We start from the raw sequence: 18,337 nt of genomic DNA, 5'->3' as shown, positions 1-18,337 counted from the left end.
TGCTTAAACAAAATTCTGCAGTCCAGTCTAGACCGTATGGACTAAAAACTATGGAGAGAGTATGCTCCACCAGATGATGCTGATTTTACTAGCATTTTTCATAATACTGGATGAATTGTTGGAAAATATAATTGAGCATTATTTGGAGGACGAGAGACTTCCTATACTAGCTTTAAAATTTGCAAAGCTGAACAGGGAAGTTTGGAAGAAAGGCAATTCTACTGAGAACATATTCTCCCATAACTTTACTACTGAAATCATTGAATTAGTCTAAAAAGTTACACGCAAGGAAATTATGCACTATGACTGTTGATAAGTTTCTGTGCAATATAATACAGGTAGTCCTTGACTTATTGACCACAATTGAGCCCAAAATTTCTGTTAAGTGAGTTTTTCCCCATTTTATGACCTTTCTCGCCACAGTTAAGTGAACCCCTGCAGTTGGTAAGTTAGTAACCAGGTTGTAAAGTGAATCTGGCTTCCACATTGACTTTGCTTGTGACAAGGTTGCAAAGAGTGTTCGCATGACCTTGGGACACAGCAACAGTCAGTTGCAAGCCTCAGAATTTTGATCACATGATCATGAGGCTGTTGCAAAAGTAACTATGAAAAGCAGTCATAAGTCCCTTTTCATCATCGTAACTCTGAACAGTCACTAAATGAACTGTTGTAGGACTTCCTGTACTTTAGTATTAACTGCCATACTACATTTTTTCTTAAACAATATCTGCTTCTCAGCATTCATAATTGAGTTCACTCATCATGCTAAGCCATTATGGTTTATGGTTATGGTTTGTGAATGAATTATATCAAGCCAGTTGATGCCAGGTGATGGGCAGTAGAGAGAAAGTGGAATTGCTTAATTCGTTTGATCTTCCTTTACACAAAAGGGAAAAATAGTACAACCTATCAAAAGCAACACCATAGGAAACAGAATAACAATGCAAGTCAAAATAGGCAAGAAAATAGTAAGACAACAGCTATCTACTCTAGAAGAGTTTGAATCACATGGGCCAGATGGATTACATCCCAGAGTTCTGAAAGAGCCGCCAGATGTATTCTTAGAATCACCGAATAATATCTTTCAAAGACTTTGAGTAACAGAGAACTACCAGAAGACTTGAGAAGAGTTGATGTGGTTCTCATCTTCAAAAAAAAAAAAAAAAAAAGAAGAAGAGGAAGAAGAAGAATCCAGGAAACTACAGATCAGTCAGCCTCACATATTCCCATACCTGGGAAGATCCTGGAAAAGATAGTCAAGCAACTGATCTAGAAACCAGGAAAGTTATTACTAGAAGCCAACATGGGTTTATCCAAAACAGATCATGCCAGACAAACCTTATTATATTCTTTGACAAAATGATTAAATTAGTGGATCAGTGATATGTTGTGGACATTCTATACTTGAACTTTAGTAAGGCATTTGACAAAGTGGACCACAGCCTACTTCTTGGCAAAACAGAAATATGTGGGATAGACAATATCATTTCGATGTAAGCCACCCAGAGTCACCTTCAGCAACATGGGTGACAAATTTAATTTTAAAAAATCACCACTTGACAGATTTGTAACTAGTGGACCAACTGCTCAAGGTGTAGGCCCAGTACTCTTCAACATCTTCATAAATGATTTAGATGAGGCGATAGAAGGGGAATTCATCAAATTTGCAGAATTCATCAAATTTGCAGATGACACCAAGCTGGTGAGAATAGCCAACACTTTAGAAGACAGGCTTAAAATCCAGAAGAATCTTGACAGACTTGAACATTAGGTCCTATTCAACAAAATGCAATTCAGTGGTAAGAAAAGTAAGGTTTTATAATGAGGTAAGAAAAACCAAATAATCAGATGTAGAATAGGTGCTCAACAATAGTAATGGAGAGGGGTCTAGAAGTCCTAGTGGGCAACCACTTAAGTATGAACCAGCAGTATGCTACAGCTGCCAAAAAGCCAGTCAAATTTAAGCTGTGTCAACAGAGGAACGGTATCAAGATCACAATGTGTTAGTACCGCTTCATACAGCATTGGTAGGACCCCACTTGGAATACTATGTCCACTTTTAATCTTAATCTTTTTAATTTTAATATGCAGAACAACAAAGATTATTAAAGGACTGACTGGAGGATAAACAAGTATGATGAACATTTACAGGAACTGGGTATGTCTAGTCCTGGGGTCTTCAAACTTGACAGCTTTAAGACTTGTAGACTTCATCTCCCAGAATTCCTCCTCCAGTCTTGTTAGCTGAGGAATTCTGGGAGTTGAAGTCCACAAGTCTTAAACTTGCCAAGTTTGAAGACCCTTGATCTAGTCTAACCAAGACAAGGATCTGATAGCAGTCTTCCAATATTTAAGGAGCTTCCACAGAGAGAAGGGGGTCAACAAATTCTACAAAGCATCAGAGGGCAGGATAGCAAAGAGAAATCCAACCTGCATTTTAGAATAACTTTCCTGACAGCAAGAACAATTAATGGAATGGGTTGCCTTCAGAGGTTGTGGGTGCACCTACACTAGAGGTTTTTAAGAAGAGATTGGTCAGCCATTTGTCTGGAATGGTATAGGGTCTCTTGCTTGAGCAGGATCAGAAGACTTCCAAGGTCCCTTCCAAGTTAAACTATTACTGTTAAGGTTCGTAAACCATGGTTTAAGGCCTAGCACTTTGGATGGACTTAGTTATTCCAATTTATTCCTTGAATTTTGGCTAATAAAATTTTGTTTTAGTGCATAGCCCAGCTATTGTGAGACTATCCAAATATGACTCTGCTATTGTTGGATCTAAAACTGGAGATTGTTTAAAGATATTCATATCATTTGCAGGTTTTGATTTCATGTGACTTATCTCTTCATATATTTATTATACTTATTTTAAATATAACTCTGGTATTTTTCAAAACAATAAAATTAATTGAAGGGAATAACAAAAAAAAAACCTATAATCCACTATGCAGTAATACCATAAACTATAATAAATTCAAATTATCATCAAATACAATCACTTAAAAGGAGCATAAAACAGCAAAAATATAATAGTGAAAGATTTTGTATCTAATATTAAAATAAAAGTAATAAACTTCCAAACCAAATGTGTATTGGAACATTTTTTTTAAAAAAAATTATAATACAAAGCAAAGAATAGTCCAAATTATTTTTTTTTATAAAGAAAGACTTCTATAAATAGAGAAGTAGTGAAAAATATTTTCATGCCAAGTTATAGCCTCTGCAAGTTCAGGACTGGGTATGTGCCAGCGATCTATCAAATACTCTGCTCTTAAATCCAGACCAGTACTTTGAGCTGGATGGGAGCAAAGTGTCTTGCTCTGAAGTTGTCAATATCAACAACAACAAAAATCAATGGAGCTACATTTTCTACCTGTAAAAGTGTCAGTCCTCCCTGGTAGGCTAGACAGGAAGCATAGTGAGAAGAACTAATTCTACTTTATTGTAAGGCTACAATAATAGAATCTTGCATGTCTGAAGGCCCAAACTTTTCAACTGTTTTCAACTTTTTTCAACTGTTTGATCCATCAGGGTGGATCCTTCCTAAATTTCTTTCTCTGACCATTAAGCCACTGGGTGCTCCTCCCTCTCTTGTCTGAATGTTTCCTAGGAAGCATCTTTTCTTTCCTCTCCTCAAGGTTATTATTATATTCCATTATAAGAAGCTTCCAAAGCTTCCAGTGGGTAGAATACATTATAGCAATATAGTCTGAATGTTCCCATGGCATGAGTGTCTGGCATAAAAGTTGAAATTGATAAATGCCATTTTGTTGCCATCTGTAACAAGCAGAGCTGTGTTTAGGAACATCTCAATAATGTACACCTGAAATAACCCACATTCTCCAATATAGAGACAATTGATTAACAATTTCTCATACATGCAACATCTACATTGTCTTGATTGTTTTAACTTGTTCATTTTCATCTATTATAGAATTACATCCAAACGTTTTTCAGAAGCAGTTGCTTTGCTATGAGATTAATAGATGGAGACCAAAGAGACGGTATACAAACAGTAGTTCAAACCTTTAGATTATTGTTTTCAGCGACTTCAACTATCAATATTAGGTATTAGAAGGTATATTACCCAGTGAAATTGCATATCATTTCTGAGGCTATAAACCATCTCTGTGGCAGTGACTAAAATGTTCTATTAGAAAGTTCTGGATCCCTAATAAAATATCCAGAAGCAGTGAAATCTGTGGACATCCTCTTAAGCTATACTTTTCATATTTTAAGATTAAGAAAATGTGCAAGTTTCTAGTCCTTCTAAAAGTCAACATATTCTTTCAATATTGATAGAAGAAAACAGTTATAACTCAGGATTGAACTGTGGGGTTCTTGGTGCTCCCTGAGCTTGGTGGTTTTCTTGCAGACATTTCATTACCTAACTAAGTAACATAATCAGTGCTAATGATTCTCTCTGTTCATTTGACTTGCTTTTTATAGAAAGAGATTTAAGCGTTCATTTTTCTTTAAAAAACAAAACAAAAGGTAGGAACAAAATCTGTTTCTAATATTTTTAACTCAAATCTTCTAAAAATATTTTTGCTGAGTTATCATATCTTTTAAAAAATTCTGTCAATTACTCTACAGTCAATGAAGTCCATACTATTTATACACATTTGCAAAAAAGTTTGGCAGTACGTGAAAGACTTTGAGTTATACCAGAATCTCTCTGTGTGTATGTGTGGGTATATGTTTGAACTATCTGACAATTTTTAGCATTTTTATCTAGTTATCTAGGCTGTTGGCATATTTTATGGATAAATGTGAATAAATCCTAGTGAAATATATTCATTTCTCCCAATCCTTTACAAAAGATATTGCTTTCAACTCTACTGCAAAAACTCACAGTACTTTTCTAGATAAATTAAAGGATTGCAGCTCAGTGGGAGAAGAGCAATTTTTTACACATGGAACTCCCTAATTTTATTCCTAGCTTTCCTATAATAAAACTGAATATGACTGCAAACTAACAATAACAATTATATATTAATTGAATTCATACATTATATTATGCCATGAATACAATAAGTCTTATTTGATTTGGCCTAATGCATTATATATATCAAGCATTGTACTTTAGAAACCCTATTTTATAGCGTATCACAGTGTATGATTCCAATTAATATAACTTTTTAACAAAACATGACTAAATCAGGATTATTTACTTCACCAAGCCCAGCCTACATAGACAAAACTAAATTGGTAAATAATAAAAAAAGTGATATTAGAGAAAATACATGAAGGTTTGGTAGAAGTTTTCTTTAGTTCTCTATTAGGTTACTTTGGTCATTCTGTTAGGGGATCTTAAAATCTACCCATTTTCCAAGGCTTAGAAGAGTAGATGAACCCCTATTTATTGGTTGTATGGTTTCTTCAGTGGCTGTTTTTTGTTTTTGTTCCTTTTTCACTGTATTTTTATATATTTGTTAGACATCCAAAGAAGTGCTTAACAAGATGAGTAGCCATTAAAATAAACATTCTTAGTGTTGTTTTTGTGTTTTTGTATTGTCCCTTGTTAATAAATGTTTTTAACAATTTGTAGACCACCCAGAGTTGCTGGGAGTTAGATAACATAGAAATATAATAAATAATTATTAATTATTATAAATATACTCTGGACTTTACTAACATCTTCATCCTAAGGCACCATATTCCATATTATTTGCTTATTTGTTAGTTAATTTGTATGATGCTTTGATTACTATATTATGATTATTTTTATATGGGATTTTTGTTCCTTGTGTAAGTTTTATTATACTGCTTTTCTGCTGTATATATGTTTTTAGCCACTCAGAGTTATTTATTTAAGATGGGCAGTCATAAAAATTTTCTAGAATAAATTAACAAAGCTCATGCATGAGAAAAATGGGCTACTGAGTTATAGTACTTCATGCAATGCACACCATAATCACATCTTACTTGTGGCTTTGGCACCAGAAATTCACTCTAGCCAGGTGACTCAGAATATAATAATTGATTATACTGATGCCACTGAGAACAGCAATTGTAGTAATCTAATGAGTCCTGAAGATCCATTTTGTTCTGCCTATAAAATCATTGTAATGAAAAAATAAAAGACTGAATTATAGATCATAGTTGAAATTGTTTATAAAACAACTGATTACAGACATATAATGCTTAATTTCAGAGTGATTCTTTGGCAACTAATCAGCTTGCAACCATTTTCAACAAGTGTTTTAAAATGCTAAACAGAATGTTATTGAAGGAAGAATCTTCTTGAATATAGGTTTATTGAACTTTATACTCAGAAAATATTGACCAGATGATCAAAGCATGTTGATATTCAATTCAGTTGTGTGGCCCATGCCACAGATTGTTTCCTTCCATTGGACATTAGATCTCCGAGTACCCACTGTGAAGTTCTTTAGTCAGAAATAAATATTTATTTATTTCTAGAGGCCGTTCTTATTATTCTCAATCTAATTATAATGGTGGTATAACAATTTTGAACTGTTATACTATTTTTATTCTACATTTTATTGAATGTATTATATCTCTTTAAACAAATTAAAATTATTTAGTAATGCTAAATACAAGTATTTCCCTTATCTGTTTTTTTTTTTAAATGAATGAGATCCTATGTGAGCCAAATCTCAAAATATCTGTGTTGAAATACACATACACATATCAAAATCTCGATCTCTCTTTTGATGTCATGGGTGCCATCTAGTGGTGTTGTGGGCATAAAATTGCTGACTCCTGCAGATATGGTTAAAATGGAAGATATTTGAGGATATATATTGAGGTGAAGAAATAGCCTTTCTATCCCTGTCTTAATTTTAAACACTGATTTTATTTTTTTACTGTGTAGTCATCATTTCTAATGGGAGAGGATAGGACCTGTAATCTGAGTCATCCTTCCTTTATTTTTTTCTTAGGGAGGGCTTTGCAATTCAATCTCATCTTTTTTTCTGGTAAATGCAATGAGTATGCTTATGTGTGTATGTCATTGGATAGAAGTGGCAAGATCTGCTTACATTAATAACACAGACTGACAACCCTTAAAGTTATTTTAAAATTTCCTCAGCTATCAAAGGGGAAAAAAAAGAAGATTGTCATTGCTAGTTTGAAATATCAAAGTATCTGTTAAATAATTTTCTGACCAAATCTATACAATTAGAAGTGCAAATTCACTCTGAGCTTCCATTTTGAAATATGGCTTGTACAACTTTCCACTTCAGTTTTACAGCTTTTAAGGCAGCATATGAGTACATAGATTTCTAGTAGGATTCATTGCCAATACAGGTTTTTTTAAAAAAATGTATAATTATCTAAAATTACAAAATATATTCCGTTCTCTTGCATGTGTAAGAGAAACTTAAAACTTTCTGTTTTTCCTAATCTTGAGATAGCAAAAGAATATGTTTATTCAGCTGAGGCATATCTAAAACATTAGATTAGAGTATGATTACATGATTTGATTTCATGTTTATTATATATTTAGAGTAGTGGGTTTATACAGTTCAAATTGGTTTGTGTGGCATGTGTGTTTATTTTGTTCAACCCAGATGGACTGCAGTTGCTAGCAATTTTGGGATTTTATTTTAACAGCTTCAACATGTTTTGACTGCCCCCATCCCCACTCCACTCATAACCATTAAGATAAACTAAAATGTTTTCACATAGCAAGTACTTCACATCGACCTGTCTGGAAACAGTCCAGTGGTGGAATTATTATTTTTTACTACCAGTTCTGTGGGCGTGGCTTGGTGGGCATGGCAGGGAAGGATATTGTAAAATCTCCAGTCAGGGGGGGTATTTGCCGGTTCTCCAAACTATTCAAAATTTCCGCTACTGGTTCTCCAGAACTGGTCAGAAACTGTTGAATACCAACCACTTCTGAAACAGTCATGGTGTTTGTTGAAGTGACTGTGTATCTTCCCATTTCTTTTTAAACTGTACTTTAAAAGTTTTGGAAATACAGATTACTCAAGGTAAAACTTGATTGTAAGCTACATAAACTAATAGCTGGATGTGTAGTATGTACATTACTATTAATGTTTTAAGATTATGGAATATAACTACCAAGTTGATTCCTTCATAAAAGGGTCATCTAATGTCTTCCTGAAAACCACAGCTCATCCAAAGTATGATACTTGGTTGTGAAATAAATACATACAGACTCAAAGATTTATTTCCTGCCATGCTAAGATCTGCCATTAAAACTATATCTTAAATTATATCCTGCTGTGTTTAATATTTTGATAGCATACGTTCTACGAAAGGAAAATGAAGAAAATTCAGTAATTCAGTAATTAGTTAAAAACATTGTGTTGAGGTTATTGGGCGCTACTTACAAAACTGGCACACACTTCTTTTTCCAATCTGCTTATGAATTTGATTCTTATCTCAACTCTATTATTTTTTTCATTAATCAGATTTTTTTGGGGGGGGGGAGGGGGGGAATCCAGGTTGACTGCTACATCAGATTTTAATTGATTAGATGAAAACTGTTTACTGATTGTTTTAAAAAATGTTTTAAATATATTTTTCATGTACTAAATGTTATCCCCTGTTTGGGGATGACATAAATTCAATAACCAAATGTTTTGGATGCCTGAAATAATTTATTGAGTTCTTGCCATAGTATTGATAATATTATAATAATACTAAGCATTTGTTCTCCTCTAATTCCCCTTTTAAAACTTTGCTTTGTCATTTTGTATAGACGTTAAATTAGAGTATTTAAAGCGTTATAAACAATATAAAAAGATGGTTTGCCTGAAAAATATGATAAAGCGTATAAAAAACAAAGTGCTTTTAATGTAATGCTCATTTGATAAATGCCATAAACTCAACAATTCTTGTAATAATTATAACAAGGGTTCAGTTGTAAAACTGTATTGATTTTCTCTATGGCAAACAAGATGGCAATGCTACAGCTTTTAAAAATTATTAGCAAAATTCTTAAAATTATTTCTAAATTTAAGAGATTATGACATACTCAGCACTTCAGGGTTCATGTCCTACTATCTTAGTCATATCATAGTTCCTTAATTCCTGTTTGTTACAAACACTATAGTGTATCGTAAAGCTTGATGGTACATAGAGGGTCAAGGAATATTATAAAAAAGTAATCCTCCCCAAAGTTTTTTCATTTTTTATTACTTTTTGTCCTTGTTTTGTCCTTGAAGAATTCTAACAATGGTAACTAATAATTCAAGACAGAAAAATATTTCATTTGCCAATAGCTATTTTAAAAGCCAAGATATCCTTGAAGATTAATATTCAAACCTTTGTACTTTATGGATTGTGTTCGTAAACCTTAATGGATTGCTGTGCTTAGATATTCATTGCTGTTTCATTCTTATTGAAAGGCTATTTATTTTAACAGTCAAAACTTTAGAATGAAGTAATGTAGAAAATCAGACTGACTGGTGCACTCTGTTCTGGAAAGCAATATTAATATATTAAGTTATAGCATATCCTTAATTGTAATATACAGTGTTGGGCTCCCTTATATATTTTTTTCCAGAAGTTCATATTGTTTTTAGTATTAGCAGTCCAATTATATAGGTATTCAATATAGCTATATAGAGCTATATATAGCTATATAGCTGACTTACCCATTGAGATAATTTAAAGTTACATATCCTAAAGTTTACCCACTTTTTTCCTTTTCATGGAATGACTGAAAATGGGAAAAGCATTTAGTATAGTTGTATGGCTGGTATCATGCTCCCTTCACTGTCGAGTTTTTTGTTTGATTTCTTTTTTTGTTTATTCATTCATTCCCATTACATCATTGCAAAGAATTGTTGCAGGAACAGCATTCGATAAAGTTCATTCACTCACATTTATTTTATGAACTTCATGTGTAGTGTTCTGACAGTCAATCCAGTTAACGTACTTCACCGTTTTGTGCTTCTTTAGAAATATGGATGGTTACCGAAGAGTGACTAGTGTATTTTCTCAACATTTTTATCAATAATAAGTATGAAATTTTAGGAAATCCATAATTAATAAAATTAATGGGACATTCAGTCATTTTGTAGAATGCTCTCCGAGCTTGGTTGTTTCCTTGCAAATGTTTCACCAACTAGGCACTGATGATGTTACCTATTTAGGTAATGAAACATCTACAAGCAAACAACACCACTCAGAGAGTATCAAGGGCTCCACAATTCAACTCTAACTGCACCTATTTTCTTCTATTGAATTCAGTAATTCATTTGAAGGGAAGTGGATTTCAGTTCATTTAGTCATATTACAATGACTGAAAAGAATGTTTGTTTTCCTTTGTGGTGGAGGAATTGGAATCCCATCCAGGATTGGGTTGTCAGTTGTTGCTAGCTGATTGGACTGAGTCTGTCAGATCTGTGAGGACACTCCCTTGTTACCAAGGGTCCCCAGAAATTGACTCAGTCAAGCAGCTAGGACAACGTGTTTTTGATTGCTCCAAAAATTTGACAGCAAATAGAGAAATTATAGTGTAAAATCAATCCTGAATGCTATCGAAGTGACAGCCGGTTCCCGGTCTACCAATTGAGTGGCTGGCAAAGAAATGATCGGTCGGGGCTTCGGCCCGGATTGGCTGGGAACAGATCGGCTGAGGGCCGATCTACATCACAGTAAGAGACATCTCCACAGTTGTGTGACAGAGCAGACCTCCACACTGTTATCGTGATAAGCTTGGGAGGGGTTTCATGTGGCTTCAAAGGCCTCAGAAGCCTTTAATTTACCACTGTGGCATTTTTAAAAGGGGGCACAAAAACAGCTATCATCCTAGATTGGAAATTTGACAGTTTTCCCGATATTGCCCTTATTTAACTGCCTGGTGGGCACTTTGCGCCCTCGAATCCACAGGTCAGCAAACTTCTAAGGGAGTTAGACTACCTGTCAGTTTAGAGAAAATGGTGGATTCAATGGAAAATGCCGGCCGTGCGAATAGGAGAGCGGAGGAAATGGCTCACAGGCCATTATGCTCTCTCAGCCCTACAACCCAAAATGCTTCAACATCATGTGAAGCCCCCAAGCCAAAAGTCAAATTTGCAGGGGCTCAAAAGAGCTCCAAGGCAGCAAAGCTTCATGAACATCTCAGGGACAGGGCACTAAACAGGCTGTGGGCTAAGGGACAACAAGAAGCAGCCCAAGAAAGCCCAGAAGCTGTTCCTAACAGCACCATGACAGATTCCCGCCAAAATGAAGAGCGGCCATTGGAGAGAAGAGTTAAGTCTCATCAGGACAGGAGGCAATTGCAGGAATCGGCCACTGGGGGAGCAGAAGAGCAGTTTCTATTACAAGAGCCTGAGATACCTTTGACATTTCTGAGAGAAGGAATTTTTTTTTTTTTTGTCTTCCCAGCAATTGAGCAGTTGACAGCAGCTGTCCAGAGACCCAGAGTGGTCCCAGAGGCTACTTTCACACCCACTGTTGCGGAGCTCCGTCTAGCAGTGGGACAGGAACCAGATATGCAGCACAACATGCAGGCTTTGTTAATTGAGGCAGTGAAGCAGGGTGTATCAGCTGCCTTAAAGCAATCCAGGCGATCACCTTCTCTGGCCTCACGTTCCTCCTCAAAACATAGCCTGAGACAAATGTTCCATTTTCATGATGATCTATCCATGTATTCAGAGACAGATTCTTATGCTCCTTCTCAATCCCATCTATGCCCCCTCTATCCCATCTGACATGGGGGATCAGATAGAAAGAGAGAACTTTCAGATGATGGCGGCCTGGATTCTGAGCACCCAGTAGTTTCAGGGCTTTTCCAACCAGCCCTGTTTAAATCACTCCTCTTCAAGGCAAAAAGTGCCACAGAGCAAGGTAGGGTTCTGGGACCACCAGAGCCAGCAAATGCATCTGAAGACCCCAATGACCCAGTTTTTTCAGAGAAGACCATAACTACAGATGTCATCCCATCTCCAAGGATGTTTACTAACGTGATCCAGAGGCAATGGTCCTCTCCTAGGTCAAGACCAAGGCCATCTTTGCTTGATAGGAAGTTGTTCAATGTGGAGGCTGATCTTTCCAGAACACTGGAAATACCCACAGTAGATGCCCAGGTAGCCACAATCTAATTTTGATATTCCAAGTGAGTCTGAAGACTCCTTGAGGGCAGAAGACAAACGGGCGGAGCAAACACTCCAAAGAACTCATCACTCAGCAGCCTGGACAATGAAGGCCTCCACTGCTGCATTATTCTTCAACAGGGCATCCCTCATCTGGCTGCATGAATTGCAGGAGAGAATTCCAGCTAGTGATGTGAGATCTCATCAACACATCAATAAACTCTTGGCCGCTGTTGAGGTCTCTGTTGATGCCACCCTCAGTGCAGCCAGGTTCACATTGAAGGTAATAGAATCTTCTGTGGGCTCTCACTGCTCAGGCAATGGCAGGTAGACATGAGATATAAGTGGAGGTTGGCTACTGCCCCCTTCAAGGGGGATAAATGATTTGGAGAAGCTCTGGACAAGGTTCTGGTGGACTCCAAAGACAAGGGGAAGATTTTACCATCCAGGTCAAGACATGGCAAATTCCACTCTACTCCTTATGTTCGCCATCCCTCTTTCAGGGCGACAGAAGCTGGGGCAGGATTTTCTAGATCCCAGAGACCTTTCATCCCCAGACAGGATCAGCAACAGGACCGGACAGGTAGAAACTGCCAGTTCCAGAACACGAGGCCCTTTCGAGGGGAAGGGGTCGTCCCTTCCGATGCCCTAGATAAATACTCTATCAACCCTCCCATTGGGGGACATCTGGCCTTGTTTGCCAGGCATTGGGAAGAAGTAACCACAGACACCTGGGTTCTGGAAGTGATCCATTTGGGCCTTTCTGTAGTGTTCCTCTCCATACCCCCGAGGTTTTTCATTCTTGCCCTGTTTCTAAGAATAGGGGGAAAAAGGTTCTCATGGAAACAGCTATTCAGCACCTGCTGGATATCCTTGCAATCCAGCTGGTGCCTGAGGACCAACAAGGGATATCATCCCAAAGGCCTTGGGTGGATGGAGGGCAATTCTGGATCTGAAGCGTCTGAACCACCGACTAACATACAAGTGGTTTAAGATGCATTCTCTCCAGTCTATTCTGGATAGAGTTAGGGAGGGTGACTTCCTAACTTCTATTGATTTAATGGAAGCCTACCTACATGTCCCTATATCACCTGGCCATAGGCAGTTCCTTAGATTTTTCTGTAATGGCAGACATTTTCAATATAGGGATTTGCCCTTTGGTCTTTCTTCTGCACCTAGAACATTCACAAAACTATTAGCAGCCCTAGCATCTCATCTTAGGGCTATCCCAGTCGGAGTACAGTGTTACCTGGATGACATCCTTGTCCAGTCCTCTTCTGCATCTCAAATTGTGGAGGACTTGACGATCACTATCCAGGTGCTCCAGGAGCATGGGTTTTCTATAAACAGCCTAAAGCCATTTTGCTCCACTAACCGTTTACTCCATCTGGGAGCTGTAACAGATACCTTGGTATGCAAGGTTTTCTTATCCCAGGAGCGTCAGGCGAGCGTCAGGGAATTAATTATTCTGGTGAAATCCAAGCACAGGACGCCCCTGGCTCTGCTCCTGAGGCTCCTTGGCAAAATGATTTCATGTATTGCTATAGTGCCCTGGGCATGCCTGCATGCCAGGGCTCCCCAATGGTTTCTCCTACCAACTCAAAGGGCAGGCAAGAGTTGTTCCCACTCCCAAATCAGGGTACCACCGGAAGTTATTAAATCCCTTAGGTGGTGGTTAGTCCTTTCCTTAGGAAACCAGTTCAAGGAACCTAACCGGCTGTTTCTGACCACTGATGCTGGCCTTTATGGCTGGGGAGCTCATCTCCAATCCATGATGGTCCAGGGACAGTGGTCCTGGGCCGACTTGGACCATAATATCAATTGGTTAGAACTCAGGGCGGTTCATCTGGCCCTGAAACAATTCCAAAATGTAGTATCAGACAATCCTAACAGACAATTTGACTACTAAGGCACATGTAAATCACCAAAGGGGAACTCATTCTAGACCTCTGATGCTAGCTAGAGGCAGAACAACTGTGCCTCTGGGCGGAAAAACATCATGACTCGTTCAGGGCTGAGCATATTTATGGTGTATCCAATGTTGAAGCAGACTGGCTTAGCAGAGCCACTATAGACCATGCAGAGTGGCGTCTGCACCCCATTTTATTTCAGGAGCTGTCGGAACACTTCAGACAACCAGCAGTTGCCTCTCAGGACAACGCACAACTCACGAGATTTTTATCCAGGTTTGCGGTTTGGGGGCAGAGGGGACGTAGGCCTTACGCAGCCCTTGGCCTTGGGGACTTCTCTATGCCTTTCCTCCACTCCCCCTGATTCTGAGGGTGATACAAAAACTATTGGGGGAGAAAGCAGAGCTCATGCTTGTCGCCCCTCACTGGCCAGATGGCCATGGTTTTCAGACTTAGTAAGCCTATCTGCCCTTGGGGGATACCAGCAGACAGAGCATCACTCAGCCAGAAACCCTTATTACATCCGGAACCCCGGTGGCTTCAATTGACCGTTCGGAGATTGAGTGGGGATCTCTGATCTGGGACCATTACTCCTCCAAGGTGATACAAACCATTCAGGCCTCCAGGAGGCTTTCCACCAATTGCATTTACAATGCAACCTGGAGGGCCTTCTGTGAATGGGGCTCATGATCTGGGTTGAATCCTGTAGAGGCCTCGGTCGCCCAGTTGCTGGACTTTCTTCAAGAAGGACACGTTACAATGGCAGATGCCGGCCTTATCTTCTGTACTTTCTTTGGGGAGATGAGTCCCTATCCAGATGTCCTACGGTCCACAGATTTCTTAAAGGGGTGACAAATCTGCGGCCACCAGTGGTTCATCAATTCCCCACATGGATCTCTCTAAAGTACTGAATTTGCTGACTGAGGCTCCCTTTGAACCACTGAGATCTACTTCTCTGCAATTTTTGTGTTGCAGAGTGGCCTTCCTGGGTAGCCATTACCTCAGCCAGACAGATTTCAGATTTGGCTGCCCTTTCTGTCAGGAAGGACCTCTGAATCTTTCGCCCCAACTGACTTGTTTTGAGATTGGACCCTTCGTTCATGCCAAAGGTGAACTCATGGTTCCACAGAGCCCAGGAACTGATTTTACCTGATTTCTGTCCAAAACCAGTCTATGTATTAGAAAAGAGGTGGCACACTCTAGATATATGGAGGGCCCTTTGTGCATACATTAAACGAACTTCTCCCTTCAGGAAGTCTGAATCCCTTTCCATTTCAACCATCTACCCTTGGTTGCAAGGTCACTCCATCGACTGGGGGGGATGGATCAGAACGTACATCTCCAGACCCTACCAGTCCCAGGGACTTGAACTACCTCTTAAAATAACAGCCTATTCCACAAGAAGTGCAGCTCCGTCAGCGGAGTGGACCACTCAGGCTTCTCTAGAAGAGGTTTGCTGGGTGGCCACTTGGGCCTCACCTTCCCCGTTCATCAGGCTCTATAAGCTGGACTCCTTTTTTTCAGTGGAGGCAGCCTTTGGATGGAGAGTTCTTCAAAAGGTCCATCCTGACTAAGGGATCCAGATCGAACTAGGACACCCGTAGGACAGCCAGCTTTGGTATGTCCCAATCCTGGATGCTATCTCCACCACAAAGGAGAAGGGGCTTTGGTCTTACCTGAGATTCCTTTTCTCTTTGGGTGGAGATAGCATCCAGCCCCACCCTGATCGAGGTCTGTTCTGAATCCAGTGGAACACGACAACAACAGCAAGAAAACACGTCAGTCTGTCACTAATCCTTTGTCAATTTCTGGGGACCCTTGGTAACAAAGGAGTGTTCTTACACAGGGGTCCCCAACCACCGGTCCGCGGACCGGTACCGGTCCATGGAACAAGTCCTACCGGGCCGCTGGTTTGCTGGGCGCCGCCATCTTTTTTTGATGAAAAAGTGCTTCCGGTGAGCTTTTCCGGGTAGAAAGCTCACCGGAAGCACTTTTCATCAAAAAGATGGTGGCTCAGCGCTCGTGAGCTTTTCCGGGTAGAAAGCATTTCTACCGGAAAAGCTCACCGAGCGCATGGCCGCCATCTTTTGATGAAAAAGTGCTTCCGGTGAGGTCACTGGAAGCACTTTTTCATCAAAAAAGATGGCGGCGCCCAGCTAATGCCGGTACCGGGCCGCGCTATAAAAAAGGTTGGGGATACTGGGCTGCGGCATAAGAAAGGTTGGGGATCACTGTTCTTACAGATTTGACAGACTCAGTCCAATCAGCTAGCAGCAACTGACTACCCAATCCTGGATGCTATCTCCACCGAAAGAGAAAAGGCATCTCAGGTAAGACCAACGCTCTTTTGGCAGAATAAACTTATTTTAATTGGAACAAGATTTCCAAAAACTTTGGCCATGTGTGTCAATCCTGTTGTTATATAATGAGTACTATGAAGGGTCATTATGTTTTCCTATTTCTTCCTTAGAGGAGGTTGAAGGTTTATTTGTGTCATATGAACATTCTTGGGGATCTAACCTGAGCAGAGATTAATGAACCCTATAAAAGAAAGAGATTTATTTAGAGGGAATGCTTTAGAGCAGGGATGTCAAATGTGATTTCATTGAGGGCCACATCAGGATTGTGTTTGACCTCAGGGGGCTGGGTGAACATGGCCAGCTCAACATCACTCAAGTTGAGGGCGCCAGTGGTGGCCTGGGTGCTCTGCCAGAAAAAACGGAGCGGCCCTCCTGAGCTCCATTTTCGCTGGCAGAGGCACCACAGGCCGATCCTTCATTGTTTCAAGGGCGGCCCTGCAGGCCAGATCTAAGCACCCAGCAGGCCGGATCCGTCCTGCAGGCCATCAGTTTGGCACCTCTCTTTTAGAGGGATAGATCTAGCAGCTAGCTAGCTATAGTCTACCAGGAGAAGAATAATAGATGCTCTGGTATTCCTGGAGAAGGGGCAAAAGAAAGTGACCTCAGGTTAGCAAGCTCTTAAATAAGGAGCAGATCAAAACAAAAAGGGGACTCTGGGTAAATCCTTAATGTTACCTAGCCTGGTAACAAAACATTTGGAAACCAATCCACAAGCTCAGAGAACGAACCTTCACCCTCATCCTACACCCAAGCTACAGATATTCACCAATATTGCAAATCGTTAACTCTATGTGGTCAATAGATCAGGAATTTCTGAAGAATCATGATATTCCTCTAACAAGAGGAACAACCTGTTTGCAATAACGTTGTAGGCCAGGGGTGTCCAAAATCAAAGTCTGTGGGCCGGATCCGGCTTGCAGGATGCTTGAATCTGGCCCACGAAGTCAGCTTGGAAATAGCAAAGGAATGTGGTGCATCTGGCAGCTAAAATGTTTTGGCTGGCAAAGTGCTGCAGGAGGCCATCCAGGCTGAAAAGGGACTGTGGGGGGCAGCATGTGGCCCCCTGTCCCTATTTTGGCTGGCAAAGTGCTGCAGGAGGTGTCTGTCCTGTCTCCCCTCTGCTCCCCCACAGCTGGCCTGTGGAGAAATACAATGCTGATTTGGCCCTTGAAGACATTTAGTTTGACACACCTTTTGTAGGCTAAGATAGGAAGGCAATCAGATAAGGTTACAAGTTATAAAGCTGAGTGGATTGGTTTTAGGGAAAAAAAGCACCAGTTGATTTGGGTTGGAATCAAAATTGGAATGGATGAGCCATATGTATAAATACAATGTAATAATTTTCATCCTGGAAATTACACACACACACACACACACACACACACACACACACACACACACACAACTCAGTGGTGTGATTCAACATTTTTTACTAGCGGTTCTGTGGGAGTGGCTTGGTGGGCGTGGCAGGGGAAGGATACTGCAAAATCTCCATTCCCTCCCCACTCCTGGGATAAGGTTACTGCAAAATCCCATTCCCTCCCCACCCCACTAACCTGCTTTCCAGCTCCGTTCTCCTGTGCAGGGCAACAAAAGAAGATGCAGCCAATCAGCTGGAACCTGGGAGGCAGATAATAGATGGGGGCGGGGACAGTCAGAAGTGGTATTTGCCAGTTCTCCAAACTACTCAAAATTTCTGCTACCGGTTCTCCAGAACTGGTCAGAACCTGCTGAATACCACCTCTGATATAACTGTAGGAAATATTTTCTTATTGAAAAATCAAAATGTTAAACTGAGATATGATTATTATCACCCTTTGTTTAAATCTGTATATGTATGTATCTGTATAAATTTTTGAGCCATATTTCTCTAATATGGGTACAGTTTCCTACTGATGTTTTAGGCTATCTCCATCTCCCAATATCCATATCCATCTCCAAATATCAATATTTGTAATTTATTCCCTTATTATTTACTTCCCTATCCCTCCTATTTTGTTATCTTCTATTTATGAACCCATTGCATTAT

At 39.5% G+C, this 18,337-nt stretch overlaps 1 protein-coding gene across 16 annotated transcripts in view; it reads left to right on the top strand.

The window, feature by feature from the left end:
- MYT1L (myelin transcription factor 1 like) overlaps positions 1-18,337 on the top strand; it is a 258,465-nt gene that overhangs the window by 9,336 nt on the left and 230,792 nt on the right. The window lies entirely within an intron of this gene.

The sequence above is a fragment of the Notechis scutatus genome, chromosome 1, assembly GCF_049901735.1.
Source record: "Notechis scutatus isolate UNSWTSFEM ecotype Mainland chromosome 1, rNotScu1.2, whole genome shotgun sequence".
In the NCBI taxonomy this organism is placed as follows: Eukaryota; Metazoa; Chordata; class Lepidosauria; order Squamata; family Elapidae; genus Notechis; species Notechis scutatus.
The sequence above is the reverse complement of the archived record's forward strand: the minus strand, read 5'-3'. Positions and strand labels throughout refer to the sequence as shown.